The sequence below is a fragment of the Cyanistes caeruleus genome, chromosome 1, assembly GCF_971803275.1.
Source record: "Cyanistes caeruleus chromosome 1, bCyaCae1.hap1.1, whole genome shotgun sequence".
Taxonomy (NCBI): domain Eukaryota; kingdom Metazoa; phylum Chordata; class Aves; order Passeriformes; family Paridae; genus Cyanistes; species Cyanistes caeruleus.
Window position 1 is genome coordinate 59,345,524 of NC_141701.1, and position 24,415 is coordinate 59,369,938.

Here is a 24,415-nt window from a genome sequence, read left to right on the forward strand (position 1 = left end):
TGATTGTTTTTAAGGTTTTCTCATAATTTCTGAACCTGGAATAGTCTTCCTCTATTGTTGCTTTTCAAAAATGTGCTTTCACAACTATTAAGTACGGGGAAATTTTGTTGTTCTGAACTTTGCTAAAATCTGCTTTCAAAATTTAAATGTGAACACCAAGTGCATTACAATGGTTGCATTCCCAAGGAACAGAGTTTCGACGAGCTTCATTTTCAAATCCCACTTGGTGCTTCTCTTGACTCCTCACCCCTGCCTGCAAGAACCATCTCCTCAAAAAGCTTTGGGTTTGAATTAATTTTCCTCCTTCTCTGAAAAGCTGCCCTGGGCCATGGCTGCCTTCAGGAGATCTCCCCAGGGTGGCTGCCCCTCCCTGGTTAGCAGATGCAGGGGCAGGGGGGCTGGGCTTGCTCTCTTGCAGGCATTAAGCAGTAACCAGCAGCAGAGATTTATTTGCATTATGCTGACCCAATAAATAAAACTGATCTTGACTCTGTAATGTGGAGTGAAGAAAAAGCAAGTAAAAAAATGTACTGGGAAGGAAAGAAACCGAACACCAAGCAGAGAGAGGTACGAGAACATTTTTCTTGTGTGGCTTGCTAAAACGAGGGGTACACCAAATAAGTGGTAAATGCAGTGATGATGAAAACTTCCTCAAGGACCACAGGGCATTTCTGCAGCTCTAACTCAAGCAGTTAAATTTTGTCACAATATGGAATCTAAGGAGAAGGAGAACTCCGCTTTTATTTCTGAATCAGTTTTTGAAATTATTCTGACAGTTTCAAAGAATTTTTTTTTTCTGTCAGAATACTAGAATGGTTTAAGGCAGATTGCGAATAAACTGCCAGAAATGCACTGGTTTCTCTCTAAAATAAAACCAAACAAAGAAATAAAAGAGTAAGGCTTTCTGGGTGCATGGAATTTGACACAAAAAGCAACTGAAAGTATGTCCCAGACCTCAGCATTAGCTCTTGGCTTCTCTGCACTGAAGAGGAAAATTAACTGGTTTAAGAAACGCATATGAAATTTCCCATCTGGCTGACAACATGGATGTTTCTGCTCACTGTGACAATCTGAAAACGCTGCTGAGATGTTTTAAAGTCAGTGTTTGTATCTAAAAAGCCAAATCTTCCACAGCTAAGGTGGCTCTCCTTGCTTCCCTAACGTATAAATTAAGACAATAAAGTCCATCTGAAACTCAATTTTAAAGGTGCACAGCCATGATAAGTATGCTTTGATTAGTACTCTTTAAAATTCATCTTCTTACGCTGAAGCCAGTTCTTACTTTCAAAGTTGTTTTTGTCCTCCATCAATGAACATTTAATAATTGGGTTTAAAGCACGTACAACTGTAGTTTGTATTTACTTGCTAATCAGATTAGCATTGCTAAATACATGTGTCATGTGAAGGTACTACTACACTCCTTAACTTTCAAAGGCTTCAGGTACTTTGGAAAAACTGATGATGTTATGACAGACAGGTAAAGAGCACCATAAAGCTGTCTGCTAGATACAGCGTATGCAGAAGCAATTTGCCTTCTAAAACTCTGAACATGATATTCTCTAATATTTCTTGGCAGATCTTCAGTAGCTAGAAAATAAGCATTTCCATATGTAAGAAAATATTCCTTTGAAATGTAGATTTTTTCTTTACAAGAAAAGAACACAGAGAGAATTGCATTTTTAAGCTAAGGGTTCATTATTATTTATTTTTCTGCTTTGAAAAATGTTGTGTGTTTCCCATACAGCACTTAGGTGGTAATTGCAATTCTAGGATGAGCTAAATTACTGTTAACAAACCTCCTAGCTGTTTTTGTCCTCTAAGAAAAATCTCTCAATAAACAAATTTTGGCTAATACATAGCTCCTCACCGAATACTTGGGTTATGTTAAATTTAATATACTGCAGCAAACGTAAACTGCATTTATCTAAAATTTAAAATGTGCTCACAACACTGCCTCTCTGTTCTGCTGCTTCAGTAGGGTGTTTTCCCCTTTAAGGAAAGCATTTTAAAATGGTTGCTAGTCATCTCAGTTGCTGCAACCACATGATGCAATCTATTGTCAAATTAGTGGGTGGCAGCAAGTGGAAACAGATTTCACCAGCAATAAAGCCCGTCACATGATTTCATCTGTTCACAGTCATACAATCTCTTAGCCCATTCCTCCTGTTTGATCCAAAGGCTCTGTCCACATGGAAGCTGATCTTTGCTATCTTAAACACTGCTGCTGAATAACAGACTTTGTCTTTGTGGATGGTTTTCCCTAAGTGGTATTTTGGGAGCGTACAGGGAATTAAACTATTTAGCACAGAAAAATTTGCACATTTTTAAAAAAGTGGGCCAAATGCATAGATATTTTGCCAAATCAGAACTAAACTTAAAGAAAATAGTAACAAAATATTTGCAAAAGAAACCAAATCTAATTAAAATTATAGAAAAAGTTATACTTTTAAGAAGCTGGGCATACTATACATAATTATAAATGAGATGAAAATTTTATTGGAAGTACAAATATATAAATCTATCTAGTATTAAGTTAGTGGTCATCACACATGAATCAGCAAAATATGGAGGGGGGGGGCAAAGGAAAAAACTTGGTATAAAAACAGGTACAAACTTGCCACATAAATGGAAAATCAGAATATTTCTAACCAGAAGTATTGTGTTTTTCTTATGGAATAGTGTCATGATACTTACTTCTAATTTTAAGTGCCATTAAGATTACCATCACAAATTATAAAACCAGTCAGGTGTTCTTGGTTCTTTCTAACTTTGTGAAATACCTTCAGCCCTGCCTGGTCCAGCACAACCAACAAAATGCAGGTTTCAGGGCCAAGATCTCGAATTTGCACATTCATCTTGTAATGATAATGCAAAGAAGAGTGGGGGGATGGGAAGCACAGGCACAAAACCAAAAAGCTTGGAAGAGAACCGTAGTGTGGATAACAGAAGACAGAGGTTTGCCCTACCCTTGTTATATCATACCTGAAAGCCAACCAAAGCAGTCACAGGGACTCAGGGACTCTCCCTCCCTCACACTGCACCCGTCCCCTGTTTCCCAAAGACTTCTAGAAGAGACCAATCGTCTTGTGCACTACTAACCTATGGGAAAGATCATTTTTCAAGGAGTGCAAGTTCCCTTCTGACACCTAAATACCAGGGAAATATGGTTTCTTAGCCCCCTGCTCAGGGCTAGGCTGTGACCAAAAGAATGCTCCATAACTAATCGTCTGCAATATTGCTCTACAATAATTATCTCTCTCAGTTTGAAATGAGGACAAATGCAATGCTCTTCAGATCCTAGACCACCAGCTGAATATTGATTATTCGTGAATAATGTGATTCCCACTTAATGGGCTGGTCAGTTAAATTAAACATAAGTATTTGTGCTGTCAAATAACATGCAAAGGCCAATGAACAAATTTTTCTGGAGAAGTAAATGTCACAGACTTCATTTTTGGAGAACTGCAAGCTAATGTGCAGATCAATAGGATCACAATTTCCTCAATAACTATGTAAATGCTAGGTACAGTGCATGGCATGTGTTTGAATTTCTCAGCCTTTACTCAGATCAACTTTGACTACATGAGGAATCTGGTTATAAAATATATCAACAAAGAGGATTCTCCCTGAAAACACCTAATGCTGCATCCTTTATAAACTATTTAGTTCTCTTGCAGTGTAAGAAATCAGGAAGCATGATAAAACACAGAGCTCTGGATCTAAACAGTGGTCCAGTTCAAAAAAGTACTGACTGATGGGCTTAACTTTGCTTAAGCTTCACTGGAGTTAAATATGTGCATAGAGATTTTATCAGTGTATTTGCTGGTCTCACTGCTAAAACTAATTTATTAGTGAGGTAGTTTCACAGACAAAAAGAAAGACAGTGGTATGAGACAGAAGTCCCCAACCTCAGAGTTAAAGGCCCTCTTTTTTTTTGTCTATGTAGTCATTCATGTAAATAGACCTGCACTTATTTGTATTTAATTTAATTTCAAACATATCTGTATTTTATGTAGCCATTCTTGTAAATAGCTCTGCTTAAAAAAAATATTTATGCAAGAAGATCAAGTATTTGCACGTCTAAGGACCCATTTTGCATGGGCAAATAGTTGTTTACACATACAGATGAAAAATAGGGATACACAGATATGCAAGTGACACTGAAATCTTGACACACATTGCCTTACAGGATGAAGCTGGAAAAAAGTCAACAGGCAAGAATTATCCAATTAAAAGTTCACAGTCGTGTATGCATTTGGAATTAGTTCTAAAGGCTTTGCAGAAGGAATGTACTGCAGTAAACATTTCATCGTCACTAATTCTGTCCAGATTCATTCAAAAGCACATCCCCTTCTGAAGATCCATTAATACATTTTTGATTTAGAGAAAAATCAGCAAACCATTTGTTTCAGAAAGCTGCCAAAATAAGATTGAGACACATGTAGTGGAAAAGTATCAGGACTTTATTCACTCTCAAGAAAAAAAAAAAAAAATCAGAACAAAACCCAAAACTACAGAGGATCTGAGAGCAAAATCTGGGTCTTGGTATTTTAAAACAAAAAAACTGAACATGCACTAGTTGCTATAGAGAGAATCTCTTACTTTCAACCACAATTGCAGATGTGGTGGTGTTGAAGTGAGTATGTGTGTCCTATAATATTTAACAGCTATGTAAAAGATGCATAAAAGTGATCTGAGATATTTTTCCCCAAAAAGATATTGGATAATTGTGAGTCATGCACTGACTGCCCAAAGGAATATAGGAACATTCCACAAATAACTGAGACTTAAGTAATCCTAGACAAAACATAACAGTTGGTCAAACAGAAGTGCTTGTTTACCGATAACACATTAAAAACAGTAAAATAAAGCATGCATTAAACAATAGGCAAATGTAAAGAATTTAAACAGTTGTTTCATCTTTCTGTGTGGAAAATGATGAAAGGAAGTCTGGAGTCACTAATGAGAGGTAAAGTACATCTTACCATTCAGTGTAGCAGAGAAAGTTCACTGCCAGAGTATCCTCAACCCATTCCCCACCCAGATCAGTGCCTTTTCAATCATGTAAAGTCCCTCCTGACATAAATGAAGCTTACTGGCCTTTCTTAGTACAACAGATAGTACAATGTGGTTGAAAACTCCCTGCTGTTTGAAGCTATTAATACTTAACTCTGAGATCACAGTAGCTCCAAAAGGCCACTGAATAAGGCCACATGATTCTACATTTAAGGCAAAAACTGAGGAAGTAGCAGTCTGCCTTGGAGAGCTTCAACTCATTTATGTGGCCCCATCAGGCAATTTCTGAACCATTTTCTAGATTTATTGTCTAGAAAATACAGGCTCAAGTTCATTGTCAAAGTGCTATTTTTGCAACCTCTTTTTATGAGGGCTTGGGTTTAGAATCGTAGACTCATTCCTGTGCAGCTTGTGCCAATGTTTGACAACCCTTTCAGTGAAGAAATTTTTTCTAATATCCAACTGAAACCTTCCCTTCTGCTGCTCGAGGCCATTTCCTCTTATTCTATTGCTCATTACCCAGGAGGAGAGACTGACCCCAATTTGGGCACAATCTCCTTTCAGGTATTTGTAAAGAGGGGTAGGGTGACCCCTGAGCCTCCTTTTCTCCAGGCTAAGCAACCCCAGCTCCCTCAGGCACCCCTCACAGAACATTTTCTCCAGACCCTTCACCAGTTCTGTTGCCCTTCTCTGGACTCACTCCAGAACCTCAATGTCTTTGTTGATGTGAGTGGACCAAATCTGAACACAGGATCTGAGGTGCAGCCTCAGCAGTGCCGAGTACAGGGGGACAATCCCTGCCCTGCTCCTGGCTGGCCACGCTGTTCCCCATACAGGCCAGGAAGCCATTGGCCTCCTTGGCCACCTGGGCACACACTGGCTCGTGTTCAGGCACTGTCAATCAGCACCCCCAGGTCCTTTTCCACCAGCAGCTCTCCAGCCACTCTGCCCCCAGCCTGCAGCTCTGCCTGGGCTTGTTGGGACCCAGGGGCAGGAGCCGGCACTCGGCCGTGTTGAACCTCACACCACTGGCCCCAACCCATTGATCCAGCCTGGCCAGATCCCTCTGCAGAGCCTTCCTGCCCTCCAGCAGATCAACACTCCTGGCCAGCTCGGTGTTGTCTGCAAAATGACTGTGAATATATTCAATGCTCTTGTCCAAATCACTGATAGAGATTTAACAGGACTGGTCCCAAAACTGAGCCCAGGGGAACACCACTTTTGGCTGACTGCCAGTTGTATGTATTTCCATTCACCACATCTCTCTGGCCTAGCCATCCAGAAAGTTTTCTGTCCACCAAAGAGTGCACCTGTCCAAGCCAAAAGCAGCCATTTTCTCCAGGAGAATGCTGAGAGAGAGAGGGTCAAAGACTTTCCTAAAGTTCAAGCAGATAACATCCACAGCTTCTCCTTCCTTCACTGAGTGGGTCAATTTTTCATAGAGGGAGATCAGGCTGGTCAAGAAGGACTTGCCTTTCATAAAGTCATGCTGTGCCTGATTCCCTGGTAGTCCTGCACATGTCAGATGGTGACACCTAAGATGAGCTGATCCATGACCTTCCCTGGCACCAAGGTCAGGCTGACAGGCCTGTAGTTCCCCAAATTCTTTCAGCCCTCTTTGTAGGTGGGCATTGCATTTGCTAACCCACAGTCAACCGATACCTCCCCAGGTAGCCAGGACTGCTGGTAATTATGGAAAGCATCTCAGTGAGTACTTCTGCCAAATCCTGAAGGATACCCTTGGGTGGATCCCAGCTGGCCCCATGGGGTTGTGCATGTCTCAGTGGTGTATCAGATCACTGACTATTTCCCCTTGGATTGTAGGGGGTTCATTCTCCTCCATGTGTCTGTTTTCCAGAGAGCTCAGGAAGCTGGGTACTTTGATGACAACTGGTCTTACTGAGGAACACTGAGGCAAAGAAGGCATTAAGTTCATCAGCTGTTACCTCATCCTTTGTCACTATGTTTACCCCTGCATCCAATAAAAAAAGATGGAGATTCTCCTTAGCCCTCCATTTCTTGATAATACAATTCTAGAAACATTCCTTTATTTTAGAATAGTAGCCAGATTAAATTCTCATTGGGCTTTGGCCTTTCTAAACTTCTCCCTGCTGCCTGGCCCTTCTTCCAAAGGTCATAAACTCTAATTTTTTTTTCCCCCCTGAATTTCAGCCAAAGCTCTGTGTTCATCCAGGCCAGTCTTTTTAGCTTCCTGCTTCAGCACATCTTCAAGGCCCTGATTCTGCCTGCTGGGGGATAGGAACTGTGAGACCACAGCTGGGTTGAGTTCCAGAGAGAAGATGCACTGGCCATGCCATGTGGGCCAAGCAGGGCTGGCTCACAGGAGCAAAGTCAGCACACACATCTCCATACAAAGATATCCCCCCAAGTTTGCTCTGCTCTGGCTAGCAGGTGAAGACTTAAGAGAATATAAATGTATCTTTGTAAATAGAGCATGAGGATAAAAATCAGAGATGAAGACAGGCTACAAAATAAAAACAATTTAGGCACAAAAATAAACAGCCTGGGGATTTTTAATTTGTTCCTCAGCCATCAGCATAGTGAGATTTTGGAGTAGCCAGTCTATAGGAAGAAAAAAGGAGCAAAATCCTTAGGTTTTTATAAGATGAAGCACAGGCTGTTCATGAAAAGCACATTGTGCTGTGATCACCTGGAAAAACAGAGGACTGGCATTGATGAGTTTCTAAAGTGTTTCAGGTTTCTAAGGATTATTTCCTACAGCATTCATGTGTTTATCATTTGCACACAATCCAGGATTCACATGATGTTGACAACTGTAACATATTCTTTGTAAATTGCAATTGAATCTTTGAATCTCCAGACAGTTGAGAAACTACTTTCTCTCACCTGTTTAATTAACCATGCCATGTTTTCCAAAGAAAATTAATTGTCTCAGTGCAGCAGTAAGGAAACTCAAAGGTTTGAAAGAAAAATAAATATGAGCATGCAGCAGAGTAAACATTTATCCAATAAACATTTTCACAGCTGAGTTTCAAACTTCTCATGTTCCAGCTTCTTATATTTTATAATCTCATCCCACTTGGTCCTGGCATCACATCTCTTTGAGATATGCCTCATGGGAAAACAGTGCCTTGGTAATCAAAACATTTAGACTGCGGAAGAAATATAAAACAATTCTCAAGGAAGTTTTATGGTGCAGCAACTGCTCCAAGATCAAATGGATTTTTTCTGCATGGTCCTCAACAATTGATGAATAGAATTTGTTTTATATCAAGCTAACTCTACCCTGATCAGCTCAAGTTTTGGCAGATGTTTCCTCTGAGTAGAAGCCAGTAACGCTCCTGGTGACAAGTGTAGTGTGTCTTCTTCCTCACTCTTCTGCCCCTGAGACTGTCTGTTGCTGCTTTCCATAATTTGAGTTAACCTTAAAAATCTCAATTGTAACCAAATTGAAATAGCTTGCTTTTTTTTTTTTTTTCAACTGCTTTCATTTCTGCTTTTAATAGTATTTTTTTAAAAACATTACTCTGAGAATGGAGTAAGCAGTTGTATGTGAAAAGGAGAAATGAAAATGATCTTCAGATAGTTGTTGCTACAGTGGAAAGCATTTTTGGTGTTCAGCTGTGGTTATATGATGGAAGAAAACCTTTAGGGTATCTGTCAGTTGGGTAAAGTGGCAATCATTTAAATAATGATGTTAATCATTGTCATTTCAATGCTAAGAGGGTTGAGGCCTTTTCCAAAGATGCTGAAAGTTTCTAATTCTCTGTAACATGATTCCTCACAGAGTCTTAAAGGGAAAGACCATCATTTAGCATCTAAGCTGAGCAACTTCTTCCTTGAAAAAAGGAATCTGGGTAAATCATGAGAAATACACCTGCATATCAATGAGAAGAATTTCAGTTTTGGGAGTGGGGTTGGGGGGTGAGGCAGGAAGTGCTTTCTGTCTTTGGAAATATTGTTAACATTTTGCAAACTTCATTCTTTGACCCTTTAATATTTCTTAGTTGTTAGAAAAGCTGTTGCAGTATCTGCATTTAGAAGCAGGTTTTCGTGCCTGTGTCCTCAAAGGTTTTTTAGCTCTTTAGGTCAGATATTAAAAAATCAGACCAATATAGCATAGCTTCAGTGAAGTCAGTGGAGATAAGCCATTTATCATAACCAGCTAAAGGTCCCCCTTGGCATATTTCAGCTCTGAAGAGCAGTAAATCTCACAGAAGAAGTAGACACAGTAGATAAGTTTTTGAAACCCAGTGACATATTAAGTATGGTTTAGATTTTGCATTAGTCAAACAAAACTGTGAAACACTTCCCTTTGATTTGTTCCGTTTCTGAGTGGTTCAGAGTAAATTTTAAATGATTAGTCGTTGCTTTAATAATTCCATGTCTGCATGACCTTGATCTCAGTTTAACTTTTTCTTTCACTTCTGCTCTTGCATGTGCATGTCTGTATTTGAATGTGCTCGTGTCCTCACTAGCCAAATTTCTATAGCTGCACATTTTTGGTTTTCTGAAGCACCTTGCAAGCACCAGTACAATCCTGGTGTCCAGCCCTTCCGAGCTCAAGACCCAGGTATCAGAGGGCCTCAGCAGTGGAGTAGGCTATATAGATACTCTTGAAAGATCCAGCCCTTTTGGATTAACAGAAATACAGAATTTTTCTTCCTATGACTAAAGGGGGAGAGTCAGAAAGTGCTAGGAGCCACCTGATTTTCTTTGCTGAACATTATCCTGGTGCTTGGAGCACAACTCTCCAAACCAGCCCAAGTGGGCAGTGTCAGACAGAGGGAACTGCATTTACCCCGCTTGAACCACAACTAGTGTGGCTTGCCTGCTCTTTCTGAAATGTTGTCTGCAAGAGGCAGGACTGGGATGGCTGCTGGTTGAATAGATAGATAGATAGATAGATAGATAGATAGATAGATAGACAGACCTGCCCAAGCAGATGAAGGCTTTGAGCTTCCTCACCTCCCCCTCACTCACAAAACTGCCCCTTAGCAGTCACAGTCTGGCCATGAGTAAAAACAATAATCTCTGCAGCATGAGAAACTAGCAGGCTGCTGAGCTTTCTGTGTGTACCAGAGAGCCGTCACGAGAAACTGAATAAGTGATTTTTTTTTTTAAAAGACGTGCTTATAAATCATTAAAGTGGCATAGTATGGGTTTGGGGTTTGTTTTGCAAGCTAGAATGGGAATTGTAACATCCGTATTTCAAAACACACACTCACCCTTACACTACCATTTCCTGTGGAAAACATCCAAATTTAACCTTTAATTTCTTGAAGAGCTGTTTCTTATATTTGTTTGGTAGAATAAACAAACAGCTGACTACAGCAAATCCAGGGAGCACTTCTAAAACTATCCACAAGCATCAAGGTAAGTGCATTTCAAACATCCCCCAGGAACTTTAAAAATACACCACTCACCTGCTCCCAGATGTTTCGCTTACTTAAATGCAGCTGGCATAGGCTTATCCCAATCTGCTGTGACCCCCAAAAGTCTGAAAATGGTTCCATCTCTGTTGTGTCAAATACAGTGGAAAAAGGCAGGCTGAGAGGAGCCTGCTGTCAAGATTTCCCAGTGTGCCTTTGAGGGGCTACATTATCTCTGACAACTGGTGGTCAGGCACCTGAGCACACCAACCACTATCAGAGCGCCCACCTTGTGGGGAGATGCTAATGCTAAGGAAGGGCCTGCATCCCATCCACAGGATGGGTGATCCAATACTGGCACAGGCATGGGGACTCTGGGTTTGGGACTCACTGCCCAGAGGAATTAAGGTAGGTTGGGTGCCTGTTGAAGTCTTACTGCATTTAGACACTGCTTGCAGCCAAAGGAAGTCCTGCAGGAGGAGTTTGAGTGTGCCTTGCTCTGAACAGCAAAGCCTTGGCTAAATGTTGGCCATAAATGACAGCAGTAAGAAACACCATCTTTAGGGGCACTTGTACAGTGGCTGTGGGAATGGCTCCAGCTCCTGTGCTCCTGGGAGGGATGGGGAGCTGCAGCCATGTAACCCATGGCATAAGGAAGAGCCTATGCAATCCCTGGTAGAGACTGATCGGAATCATGGCCCTCTTTAATTTGCACCCCCACCCTACACTCTCAGAAATCAGTGTGTAGGTTGTCTACAATGTAATGGTCTAGACCTGATGAATCAGGAGTCCAGTGCTCAGGAATTTCCTCTGAAACCTCACACATCCCCCTGTGATCAATTTAGACTTGACCCAGATTGCAGTCAAGCTAATCCCTCAGGTGTGATGTGTGGTGAAGATGCTGGTTGCTGCAGAACCTGGGCAAGCAGCTCATAACTATTTCTACTTTTCCTTCTGGCTGCAGCTTCCTTCAGTGACTGAGCACACACTGCTTTCTCCATTGCAGCTCCCTGAGCCTGGGCTGTCAGCAGGTGGTGACTGCTGATAGATTAGATTTTGGTTCTTGTAGCCCTTGATGCTGGTCATGTTGCTTCCCTTTCAGAGAGGATATTTTTAGTTTTACGTATGTAAATTTGAGCATGCAGGCAGTGTGTCACAAATCACAATGTAGCAGTTTCCATTTACCACAAACACTTACACGTGGGTACATCAGCAGAAGGAGCAATGTCTGATGGCTTCTTCACTGCCTCAGATCGTAATTCCAAGATTTGGGATTGCCACAAGAAACTGATGGAAAGTCTTTTCCATTAGCAGGAGTTGCAGGACTTTTAAAAACTTCACTGAAGTGCCAGGGAATGTATTTGTAGGAGCTTCAGGACAGGCCCCAATGCTTGCAAAGGCTGGCTTGAATAACTAAGGGTTAATAAATGCTCTATTGATGAATCTGGCTCTGATGTTTACACCAAGGGTTTCAGAGAGTGGCAAGGCTGGGGACGAGAGGGACTTTTCACATGGGTAGGCCCATCTGAGAACTTTATAATCCTTATAACAGTTACACTTTTCTGTGCTTGCCAGCCCGCAAGAAAGTTTGAAAGTCAGCCTGACCTCTTGTGTGTCTGATCTAGGTCCAACGGGGAATGAGATCAGGGAGCTGTGAGAAGCAAGCTTAATGGGGAGACTGCTGCAAATGTAGCAAAACAAATAATAGAGGCTCGAGGTTTTTTGTTGTTGTTGTAAAAAATACAGTGCTGTGGCTTTTGGGTGCCAAGAAGCAGTTCTTTTAATAGCTACATTCTTTGTAATGCTGATGAGTGGCAATATAGAAAGATGAAAGTAGGAGGGCATTGTATTATGGTCTTACATATATTATGCCACAAAGAAAATGCGGTTGCTGGGTGGGGATTCTTCGCCCTCCTCCTGCTGAGCTATTCATGCAAACTCTCCTCTGTGGATGGCAATCCCCATTCCATCTCTCCTAAATCCCAAAGGGTTTGCCAACTGACTTTCAATTTTTCAAGTGGAAATCGCGGGGCTGAATGGTGCATTGAAGTATTTCCTCCTACACCTAACTGCTCCTTTAGGAAGTGAGCAGACATTTTTTTCCAAAAGATGTGTGCCATCTCCTGGGAACAGCAGAAACTGCAGGCCTCCTGTACGGAAACTCCCTGTAAATTGTATTTGCCTCTTCTCCGAGGGCATCATAGAACCTCCAGATAAGGTCTGTGTAGCTAGGACTACCCTCCACGCCTAAATTTGTTGAACTGTCTACAATTTACACCAGAAAAACTCAAATTACATCGAAAATTTAATCGTTTACTTTGTGCACCGGAAGATTTGGATGTATGCCAAGTAGTGTGACAACATAAGATTTGTCAATACATGATGCTAATCAGTTACAAAGCAGTGGTGGAGCTTAGAATACACTGATGTGATGTTTTAAGTCAATGGTACAAGTCTGAAATAGAGCTCTGGTGTGACTTTCTTGTCCTAGAGGACGTGTGCAAAAGACAGAAGAAAACCAGAGATTCCCTTTCTTAAAATACCATATGATTCTCTAGCATACAAGAAAAGATATGTTTCTCTTAAGTCATAAACTGCAACTTTCATGTGTCAAACAACAGACTCATCTCCTCATCACCCTTCTGCTTTTTATTTGCTACTGACATACCATTAAGCTTTCCCTTGTCAAGGAGATGTAACAGGGAATAAAATCCATGGATGCAAATAAATGCATTTTTGCATAGTGAATTAATAAATATATAAGTGAATGAACCCTTTGTCTTTGAACTGGTCTTTAGAACAAGTTAGTTATATCATGTGGACATGTCCTCGAAAAAAACGTGTGCAAGCATGTTTTCATATATAAAATGTTTTTCTGGGTTCTGTCCATTGAATATACCTGCAAAATATCATTAAAATATTTTTTTGTTTTATAAAGGCAGATCAATATCTACTTTAAATAATTAGGAATGGCAATCTATGCACGTGCAATTTGCTTTTGTGTGGTAAACAGTAGATTTAATTATCTTAATTTATAACTTTTTTATCAATTAATAATAATAATTTTTTTTAGCACTTCCCATTTCTTCCACAAACCTCAGAGTCTTTGAATAAGAACTGAAATGAGACTTTTTTCTTTTTTTTTTCCAAAAAATATCATAGTAGCAGAAACTTTATAAAATAGCATCAAAAAGTAAGTAAACAATGACTCAGGAATGAGAGATGACAATATCAGGCATCCACATTGGCTACTGGCTGAGCTTCAGCAAAGGACATCTCTTAACTCCCTGAAGTCAAGTCAGGATTCTCCAGTCCTCATCACCAAATTCCCAGTTTAATAGAAATTTTGCTACACGGTTTGTTTTCATCTCCCCCTTCCTGAGATCTGCTAAGTGATTCTAGCCACCATTTAGGCTGTGCCCCCTGTGCATGGGGGGTGAGTGTAAAGGTGGGAAAAGGCAGGGGGAAGTCCATTGCATGCAAGGTGCTGGAGAGCCCTTACTAGGAGGAAACAGGCTTTTCCTTAGGGTGGACCACAGCCCACCTGCACACAGGTTTTATTAGACTGTGTTCTTTCATTTACATCCAGCTGATTGATTAATAAAATGTATTCCAGATCTCCAAACACCTAAGTAAAGTATATTTATGCAACAGGATTTGCTAAAGTCTCCACGCAGGGGGAGACAGAACACCAACAAATCATCTAGTGAAGTGATCTGTCAGTGATTTGTGTCCCTGGTAGTCAAGTTGCAACTACTCAGTCCACTCTGCCACCCCCAAAACCACCAATGTAAACTCCTGCCACTTAACCCTTGGCTCAGTGAATTCCCTTGAGCAAACATGCAGGTACTCACACCAGCATAGCTTGACTTTTTAGGGAGAAAGAGGGTAAGAAGTCTTTGCATGAAATGCATCATCTTGATAAGTTTAATATAAAAATCCCTAATCAAGTCAAAAATATTCTGGCACTGCAAAACCTTTTAGCTCCACACTGACACCAAGATTTTTGAGTTTGAATAGCCGGAGCTAGGCCACAGTTAAATGCCCAAAGAGGAACTATCTGGCTTGCCTAGAAGTTGCAAATCTCCTCAATGCCCACGGTAACTGCACATTTCTCACAGGTTTGAAAACCTGACCATTTCCTTTTAAGCTGCTTAAGTATGGTATGAGGAATCTGTCTGTAGGAATCAACGCTTCCAAGATCTGGGCTTATACAAGGGAGTACCCTGCTGAGTGCCTGCTTCCTCAGGAAAAGCACAGAGAAAATTAGTAGAAAGTTAGTGCCATCCAAGTGGATTTCTGCAATGAGTTTGCTGTGTGCAGTAAGCATTTGCTTGTCTTTTGAGACCATTAATTTTATATACTTGGAATGATTAGAGCTGAGACAAACTGCTCTTTCATAAGTCATCAGCACGATGCAGGACACTGTTCCACAGGTTCTCGTTATAAGGTCTCCATTGTTTGGGATGTCTCAGAAGCAGACTTTTGGAGTGAAGCCAAAACCAGAGGGAGAGTATATTATAAAGAGATATTATTGCTGTGCAAACTCTCTAACCTGGACTTTTCTTTCACTGTCTCTGAAATTGCTTCTCTCAACAATGCCTATATTTAGGATTTTTTAATCTTTAAGATTCCGTGTTTATGTGGGTGGCTACTGTATCAAATTTAGTATAATGATTAAAGAAAGGCTATTTTATCCTGTTTTAATTTAGTTTACTTTAACATCCATTTGCAAACTCCATCTGACAATGAAATAAAAACTCTTTCTGAAACTTACTAACTCCCACAATCAAAATTTCACTCATCTCTGCTCAAAGGTAGGCTGTAGAATACTTTGGGTTCCCCATGCAGTCTCCTGGAAAACAATGAACTTTTTTAGGGTGCTTTTACTTTGGAACATTTATTATGCAACTATCACCACTGATTCCATTAATCTGGTAGTATTAGTGGATGATGGAATCCTGATGTAGTATGAATTAATTTTTATTACTGAAATAAACAAAGAATAAAATAAACAATAATCAAACAAAATAAACAGTAAACATAAATAACTGATGTTATGAAGTAAAAGGGCACTCTTTCTGTGTTCTCAATGGATTTTCAGCCTATGTAGGGGCTCTGGGCAGCCAACACATCAGAGCTAAGCTCTGCTTGGCACTGAAGATGCACCATCCCTCATGTCCCCACAGCATACTCTATCCCTGACCAACCAAAAGACGAAAATATCAAATAACCTTAAAAAAATATTTCAAATCTGAAAAATAAAATCACAGTGATAGCAGCTCTGGTCTGAGCTGCTGCCAATATTAAAAGGAAAATGAGGAGAAAGTCCCCTGACTTTGTATTCCATGATTTGAGATAACGAGAATCATCTGATTGTGTTAAGACTCAAGCAGTCATTGTTGGGGGTTTTTTTCTTGTTTTTTTCCTCTTCCTGTTTAATCCCCCAGGCTGTTGATTGCTGAGCTCAGGCTCCTCAGGCTGCTGCTGTAAAAACTGTCCGACATCATTAGAGAAATCTCCCTTCAGTGGACAGCAGCACTTAGACTTGCCCAGCGTTACCCAATAAGGAAGCTTCTGTCCCTCTCATCATTGGGAAACAGCAGGACCCAAGAGAAGGAGGGGGGAAGGAAAGTTTGAAAGATTGCAGGCCATTGAGATAGATACAGAGCACTGAAACAAAACATGTTTTATCTATTTGCAAGGTCGGTGCCCTCAGCTGGAACAGAAGTTTTAGAAGTGTAGTAGAGGAAAAGTTTAATCTATCGCAAGCACTAGCTAAGGCATGTTTAAATTCTGTTTATGAAGCAGTTTAAGTAAATTTGGGCAATGGGACTTAGGAAATTGTAACCACATTTGCCTAGTAGATTGCAGAACTAATAGCAGACAAAAAACCCCAAAAACTCCAACAAATCTCCCTATAAAGTGATCTAGACAACACTCAATTCCCATGTTAGGTAAAATGCACATATTGACTGCTAGGAACAGTGATGTAGATGAACTTGACTTAAAACAACTATTTTCATATGCCTTTAACTTAAACCTAAAACGCCTGTGAAAGCTACAGCAGTCAGGCTTGTCACAGAAATATAAAATGAAAGGCACTGGCTCTTTGGCACGTCTTTGATTTCTTTCTGAACAGCTTGGTTCAGTCAGATAATTCTGTTCATAGTTATATCTATTTAGTCTTGGAGTAATGCCATCAAATTCAATGGTGTTACATGGATTTAAATTGCTTAAAGGAGAAGAAAGTATATTCATTACATCTCTAGAGTTACTCTAGCAGTGCATTTAGCCCAGAATGTGCAGCTAATGTGCTAGATTATTTAACTGTTACTGAGATGAGACAAGCACGGGGCATAGTTTCAGAGGCCATAATGTAGCAAATATCATATTGTTTTACTTTTCAGCATTTCCATATGATTTGTCTCTCTCTTCCCACACATGTGGGTGATTATCCTGAGGCCACAGCGCATTGCACATGCACACAACATACGTAGTAAATGCTTAGAAAGTTTAGGGAGAGGGTGTTATTGTGTGCTCAATAATAAAAGGAGAAGTGGCACTCCAGCCTGATGGTTTTGCAGTATTCCTTGCAAACTCCATTATCTTCTTCCTTATGCAAGTAGGCACACGTTGTGCTTACATGTACACACTCACTTTGGGTGTCAGCTGGTTAATGTTCCCTGTGGGTTCTTGACACCTACAGCTTATCTAAGTGCAAATAAATCAATGTGAATTATGCAAATACAACAAGCCAAGAATGAATCCACAAGTTCTGAAGAGTATGGCACAAGCCAGGTCAGTGGTAATAATTGCTTTAAAGAGTACAATGATGGGGAGGTAGGAGAGGCCTCCTCCACTGGAAGCAGAAGATGTTGATACAATGGCAGCTAGCTTGTCATTAGAAAGATGTTCTTGTGTAGTAACACTGGCCAGTATTTTCAAAAGATACAGAATGAAGTAATCTGAAATTAATCTGATGAGTCAGACATGACTGCTGAAGCACATCTAATCATGCAGCTATTAGATTGCTGGTTTACAGTCACTGCACCTATGTGCAGTGTAGGTGTAGTGAAACTAGAGGAGGTCTGCAATTGTCATGACAATACTAAGTTTTTGTTGCCCTCCTGGTGAAGGAAATTGGCAAAAAGTAAAAAAGCCCTTTAGGGAAAAACTGAGTTTCAATAAGGTAGTGTGCTATGGCATTCTGTAAGGTAAATTGCTGGCATGAAAGATGGTGTGTATGAAAATTGGAAACCCTAGTGTTTACTTGTATGTATGAAAGGAAATAGGTCAGTGACTTTGTTTCCATGGTGACCATTACTGAAATAAAACAAACTGACACCAATGCTGATTTATGTCCCTATTCTTTTAAACAATTGCTAAATCTGAGATTGCTACTCAATGAACAGGATATCAGAATGAACTTCCACAACGTGATGATCTTCTCAGGGTTATTAATGAGGGGAAGACCTAAAGAAAAGGCTCCTTCAGAACAACTCCATCCTCTGAGCAGGTGCCATTTCCCACTGTCCTGCAGCAATGTACCTGCCATGCTGAAGAGTAGGTGCTCTTTGGCACTTACTAGACAGAGCTAGTTTCAACAAGGTAAAAAGAAACAGATTCATCTTCATCAGATCCACAGCATTTCCTAAAAGGATAGTTTGAGGACTGTGAATCATTTCTGGGTTTGCTGGTCACCCACTCTCTGCTTTGAGTCAGAGGGATGCTGTAGTTATTGGGGCCTGTGACTTGAGGGAGACTTAAGCATCTAAACCTAACTTATGTGCTCCTGAGTGCCAGGTACATTTTAGTAGCTTTAATAATCCTGGTTTTATGCTTTTTCTTGCTTGTGGTCTTGCTTGTGATGCTTACTTCCAAATACATAAAATGATAATTATGAGAGTTTTCTATTTCACAAAGGCTCTGGGAGGTTAAATTCATTGAAGATTTTGATATGATCCAATAATAGGTTTATACAGACATGCTGGAAAGATAAATCTTGAAAGTTCTTGACACAATCTACCAGACCAAGGGTATCAACCTTGTTATCTCAACACAGCACATTAATAACATTAGAGATACCTTGTTTGTTTGGCAATGTTTGTTGTATAAGAATTGCCACAGATATAGAAATTAAGGAAAGAGCACAATGTAATAACACTTGTGACAACAACATCAATATTTGGTAGCAGCTGAGTGTACACAGTTGTTTTCCCAATATCATTGTTTTGATCTGTTATAATCATAGCCAGTAAATTTATCTAGGTAAGGTAACTGGTGAGGAACATCCAAGTCAGGGTTTTATTGTTTTTATCCTGCATATGATACTGCAGCAGCCCTGCTTTTTTCATTAGCACTTGAAGGAAAGCAAAAGATGAAGGAATGCATGAAGACTTTTTAAACCTCAACCTGTGAAAGCAAAGTACAAGGAGATGTGTTTATCAAAAAATGTGTGCCTATCTACAAGCATGTAAGTCTCTAAGGAAACAGAAGCATAAGGAACTGAAACCACAGCTATTAAACAAAGGGAATTTCTCTCTCCCTGTTTTGTATGATGAAGCCTGTTACTTCAGTGGAAGCAAGATTAGAGTCTAGCTATTTTCTTTTGAAGCAAAGGAAATAGTCTCCCCCTCAATTTGAGCCCTGAGCCTCAAAAATGTTTTACTGATATTTTTGGTTAGGATGATATTTTTTATTTAAATCTCCTTTCTTAACATCCTTTCAGTGAGTTTCAAGAGGAGATTTGGATGTCATTAAAATAAAAAACGGTGACAGATGTGGTTGCTACTCAGAATTGTACTGATGGTAGCCCAGTGCAATCTAATTTTTATTATTGGTTGTGATTTCCTACACTATGGTTTTGACATCCAAAAATCAGTGGTAGGAACTTGTGGCTACTCATTATCATGTACAGCTAGGTGCAAGGTGGAAAACCATCAATTATCACATATTAACTTTTAAACAGAAGAAAAGATAAGTTCTTTGTATACTAAGCTGTATCATTCAAGTTACTCAATTATTCAAATTATTCTATGAGTAAGATGATAGCAAAATCAGGATTACAAGAAGAGTCCTTCTTTATCTTTATTCAGTTAAAAAAAAAGCCAGTAACTCAATGTCCTGAATGTTTCATGCAATGCTGTGATGGTTATCTTCTTTTTCTACAAGGTCTCGTCTCCCAATCCACTTTTTTTTTTTTAAGATTTAACTAATCTATTTTAATTATTTGGGGTAAATGCAGATTCCTGTAAATTACAATTATTTTTTTGACAATTTATTTTGCTGCTAATGCCAAGCTAGCTGTTATTTTAAAATCTTCTTATCTCCTAGACACATACTTTCTCAGGAGATATCACTTCTCTGATCAGGGAAAAGATACTTCACTTGATGTTCACCTTTGTAATGGTCTCTCACCATACTTAGGCTCACTTTTCCCCTCTACATTTGCATCTTCGTTCAAAGCTTATTCAAAGTCCTTTGCATTTGTTTCTGCAGAAATAAAAAAAAAATCTGGCTTTGATATAGCCATAAATAGAAAGGAGTTAAGAAAGATCAGTCTTTACTTCAAATTCAGCCCACTGAAGTCAAAGGGCTAAAAGTGAGCAGCTAATTCTGATCCATTGCATAGTTTTCACTAAATCCTGCCTTTTGAGCAAGCAAGGGCATTTCTTTGAATTCCCAGTGACTATTACAGGAATATAAAACTGTAAATGTCTACCATGAATGGATATATTCAAGACAAAATGTCAGAGCACTGAAGAGAAGCAGATGTCTTTTTATCAGGGATAGCTTTAGAAAGATTAAATCAAATTTACCACAATACCAAAACATGGATGATTCATCAGTGGTCATATGCAGTTCTGAACATGCAATGAAGTACTAAATTATTTTTGCATAATATCTTTAAGTTCTCACAACTCTTTTTTTTTTCTTTTTTTTTTATTTAATTGGCCTTTCTAGGCCAAGAAAAGTAATAAACAAACCAAACGTCAGAAAATTATCATTTTTCTACATTATTAAATTCTCTTATCAAGAAGGAAAAGGTCTTGAGAGCTGAGAAATGTTCCATTTGATTCAAAAATAGAATAATATGGTTTAGATTGAGGAGAAACACTTACAAACAACCCAGCCAAAGTCTTTGAACCATGAAATTGCAATGGTACAACAGTTACCAAGATTTGGCTAATAGTTCTCTAATATGTTTGTATGCTTTTCACATTTACATATTATCTTAGAGTGAATAGAAAAGGTCTAGGGATAACTCTACTTTGTTGTCAGAACTCTTCATCTATTAAATAGTGTGGCTCAATGTCTCTCTAATTATACTGCACTTTTTGTTCTCTCACCGCAGACCAAACTTCTGTAAATTGAATAGGCATGCACTTTTCCATTGTCAAAATTACCCAGAGGGGAATTAGGTTAAAGAATTCCACACACATCACCTAAAATTGTAGAAAGGGGAGTTTTTTATAAGGCATTTTTCCTTGGAAAAATAAATTTGAGCTGCACAAAATGTAGGGAACACATGTTAGCTGAGCTATGAAATTTGCCCAAAATGCAGTGAGCTTTGTGTTCTGGGCTTTACAAATATTGATGCATTAGGTTCTAGGTAAATGAGATAAGACACTTTATCTCTGGCAGTTCTGGGCTACTACAGGGCCCCTCCTTACCCAGAGGAATGAGAGGCATTTCTTTCATAAACTTGCCCTCAAATAAACTTTGGGTTGTACCATGCTATCACAACTATTCTATTTACATAAAAATGGAATGCATACATAGTGGGTGAGAAGGTATTAAGATGTATGCATTCATACATCAAGATGAGAATGTATTCACTATTAAGAATATATGAAAGGATACAGTTCCCACACTTTTGTTCATTTTTGGCCCAAGGGAAAAAAAACTTTCCTGCTGTGCAGTTTTTGCAAGATGTAGCATGGCTGCTTGTGCTCCCCTGAGCACTAGTTGAGTCAAACCAGCACAAAGTAGGGCAATATCTCTTCTCCAAAAATGTGTTTGAGTAGCCAAGAGGATGCCTAAACAGTTGTAATATTTCTAAGCTTATGGGCCCAGATACCCCTCTTGACAAGGTATGGAGCCCAAACTGGGATGAGACATACGCATGCCTCAGACTCTTCTGTCTTTGTTTTTGGTGCAAAATTCATGTTTCTGGGCCAGAAGGAGCCCTGGGAGTTTGGTGAGTGGCATCTCTAGGGTTTTTTCTGGCAGTAAATCCTCATTGCTCCAGCTAAGGGCAGTCCTGCACACCCCAGTTGTGTCTGCTTTCCCTTGGGTTGCTCTGAGAAAGCTAACTGCGATTCCTCATGCTTTTGTTGAAAATGCCATTAAGAGGGTTGTGAGGTGAATTGCAAGCTGTTGAAAGACCCCTGTGCTGTAAAGGATTTTTGCTTGAAGGTAGTTTTTTATTTAGGAAAAAAAAGCCCAAGTAAACAGCAAACCAAAGGGCATGTGTTGTGGTGCAAGTAAACACACATTAGGCAAATGCACACTAGAAGCACAGCACAAATTATGACTGCTGAGGTTAATTAATTGATAAAATCACTTGTATAGGGAGGGATAAAGTCTGAACTAGGTCTTCCTTGAAAACCCATGCCAACTCATACAGATTAAATTTACTTTGGCCTCTGTTGTGCAGCATATGTTACCATAACCTATTAATTGATGAGTGGATCCCAGAAGGAATTATGGGCTGCTCCTTCCCCCTTTGCAGCAGAATAACACTAGATAATCTATATAATTTTAGCTATGCAGACATACTAAAAAAATCTAAGTAATGATATCTAACACTTTAGACAGCATATAAATATGTAAGAGATATTCAGTAGCACCAAGTGGCTTGGATTATTTGCAAATTATTGGTTGCTCATAATGCAACTTTATATTCTGTTAATCCCACAGTGGCTAGTGGGAATCAACTAGATGTATACTAAAGTGGAAAGAGAGAATGCAAAATGAGTTTTAAACAGCCCTGAGGACTAGGACTTTGGGGTATTGGCTGATAAGAAACTCAGCACAGCCTGGCAATGTGCACTCACAGCCAAAAAAAAAAAACAAACCAAGAAAGAAAACCAAACCTATTGCAAGATGTATCAAAAGCAGAGTGGCCAGCAGGACGAGGGAGGGGATTCTTCCCCTCTGCTCTGCTCTGCTCTGCTCTGCTCTGCTCTGCTCTGCTCTGCTCTGCTCTGCTCTGCTCTGGTGAGACCCCACCTGGAGTGCTTCATCAGGCTCCGGGGACCCCAAAACTAAGGACATTGATCTGTTTCAGAGAGTCCAGAGGAGGCCATGAAGATGATCAAAGGGCTGGAGCATGTCTCCTATGAAGACAGACTGAGAGAGCTGTGGTTGTCCAGCACGGAGAAGACTCTGGGTAAACCATACAATGCCTTCCAGTATCTAAAGGGGACGTTCAAGAAAGTTGAGGAATTTTTTACAAGGTCATGGAGTGATAGGACAAGGAGTAATGATGTTAAACTGAAAGAGAGTAGCTTTAGACTAGATTTTAGGGAGAAATTCTATACTCTGAGTGTGGTAAGACACAGCAACAGATTGCCCAGGCAGGTTGTAGATGCCCCCTGGAAGTGTTCAAGTCCAGGCAGAATGAGGCCTTGGGGAACCTGGTCTAGTAGAAGGTGTTCCTGACCCATGGAAGGAGAGTTGGAACTGGATGATCTTTAAAGTCCCTTCCAATCCAGGGAATTCTAGATTTTATGATTCTATGATTCTACAAATCTGTGATAACATCGGATGTTCTGACATGACAGGAGAGAGAGCTTCGCATGGTTTTCAGTTCTGCCTATTTTTTTTTCCTCTTTCTTTTCTAGGTCATCTGTGTGAGACCCTGATGTTGTGAGCAGTCAGGATAACTAGCTAAGAACATAAACTGTGATTAACATGCAAGCAAAGAATAAAAGGGGCTCTTCAGGCAGCAGTTGCCATCACTGGCTGGGTGAGGAGGGCTTCACCTCTTGGTGAGTTTGTCTAGCAGTCGGTCCCACAGGTGGTGTCAACCACAGTTACAAAACTGGGTTAGATAATCTGGAAATTTCCCACCAGTCATGGTATGGATTGTTCAGATTGCCAGGCAGCAGCCTTAATGTAGCTTGCCCTCTAAATACTTCTATGGACTCCTAATATTAAATAGAACTAACAATGCCTAAAGCTAATATAAAACTGCTTGTGGTGCTGCATTTTTTTCTGCTGTAAGATATTAGGTAGAGAATACTTATTTCTATGAGCAAAAAACAAGTCTTCAAAAATTTACTAGTATTTTAATGACATGCAGTGCTTTTGAGCAAACAGTTATGCACCTGAGTAATCCTAGTCTGGTCTCAATAAAGCTGAGCTAGGACAAGGCTTCATTTTTTTCTCTTCTGTGAATCTATCTAGAACATCAGCCCACAGGGATATAATTCAACCATTTGGTTTCAAGTGATTCTTTCCAGTATGGTGACTTCTTTGTACATAGTTTTTTTTCTTCTGTATATGCCAGGTGTCATCTCTTATTTGGCCCTGAGGATAATGAGCTGAATGCAAGATGGATGACTCACATGGAGCACCATTCAATTTGAAGAACTCCAAGCAAAAAAGAAAGCCTTGAAATGAGAAACCTGAAAATAAATCAGGATGTGTGTATACAACAGATGTTGTATATGTGTGCTGCCTTATGTGATAGCTGGAAAGGGAGATGGGGATCCTTTAAATACACTCATGGCAACAGGACATGAGGCCTAAGGCAAAGTACTAAATGATTTAGCTCAGACACCATTTCGTCAGGGAAAGCCAGACAACTACACTGTAGGCCATCTGAGCTGAAACCCTGGGCGTCTGAGCTCTCCAAGCCATTTGGTGTCTCAGAGAGGCCACAGCACTCTGCCTGAGACATCCAAGTCCTTGTGGAACAGCTCTGGCCTTCTCCTTTCTGCTCTCCCTCTGCCCTTGTTAGCCAGGAGCAGTGATGGGACCTCAGCCAAACCTGGGCTGCACAAACCTAACCCTTCCCACTGCAACATTTAGCT

General features: G+C 40.0%; 1 long non-coding RNA gene across 1 annotated transcript; it reads left to right on the forward strand.

Moving 5' to 3' along the window:
* Positions 1-472: 472 nt before the first annotated feature.
* LOC111925265 (uncharacterized) lies at positions 473-24,039 on the forward strand. The gene is made up of 3 exons (XR_002862148.2): positions 473-567; positions 23,222-23,368; positions 23,890-24,039. It is a non-coding gene; the product is annotated as an uncharacterized LOC111925265 (long non-coding RNA).
* Positions 24,040-24,415: the final 376 nt, after the last annotated feature.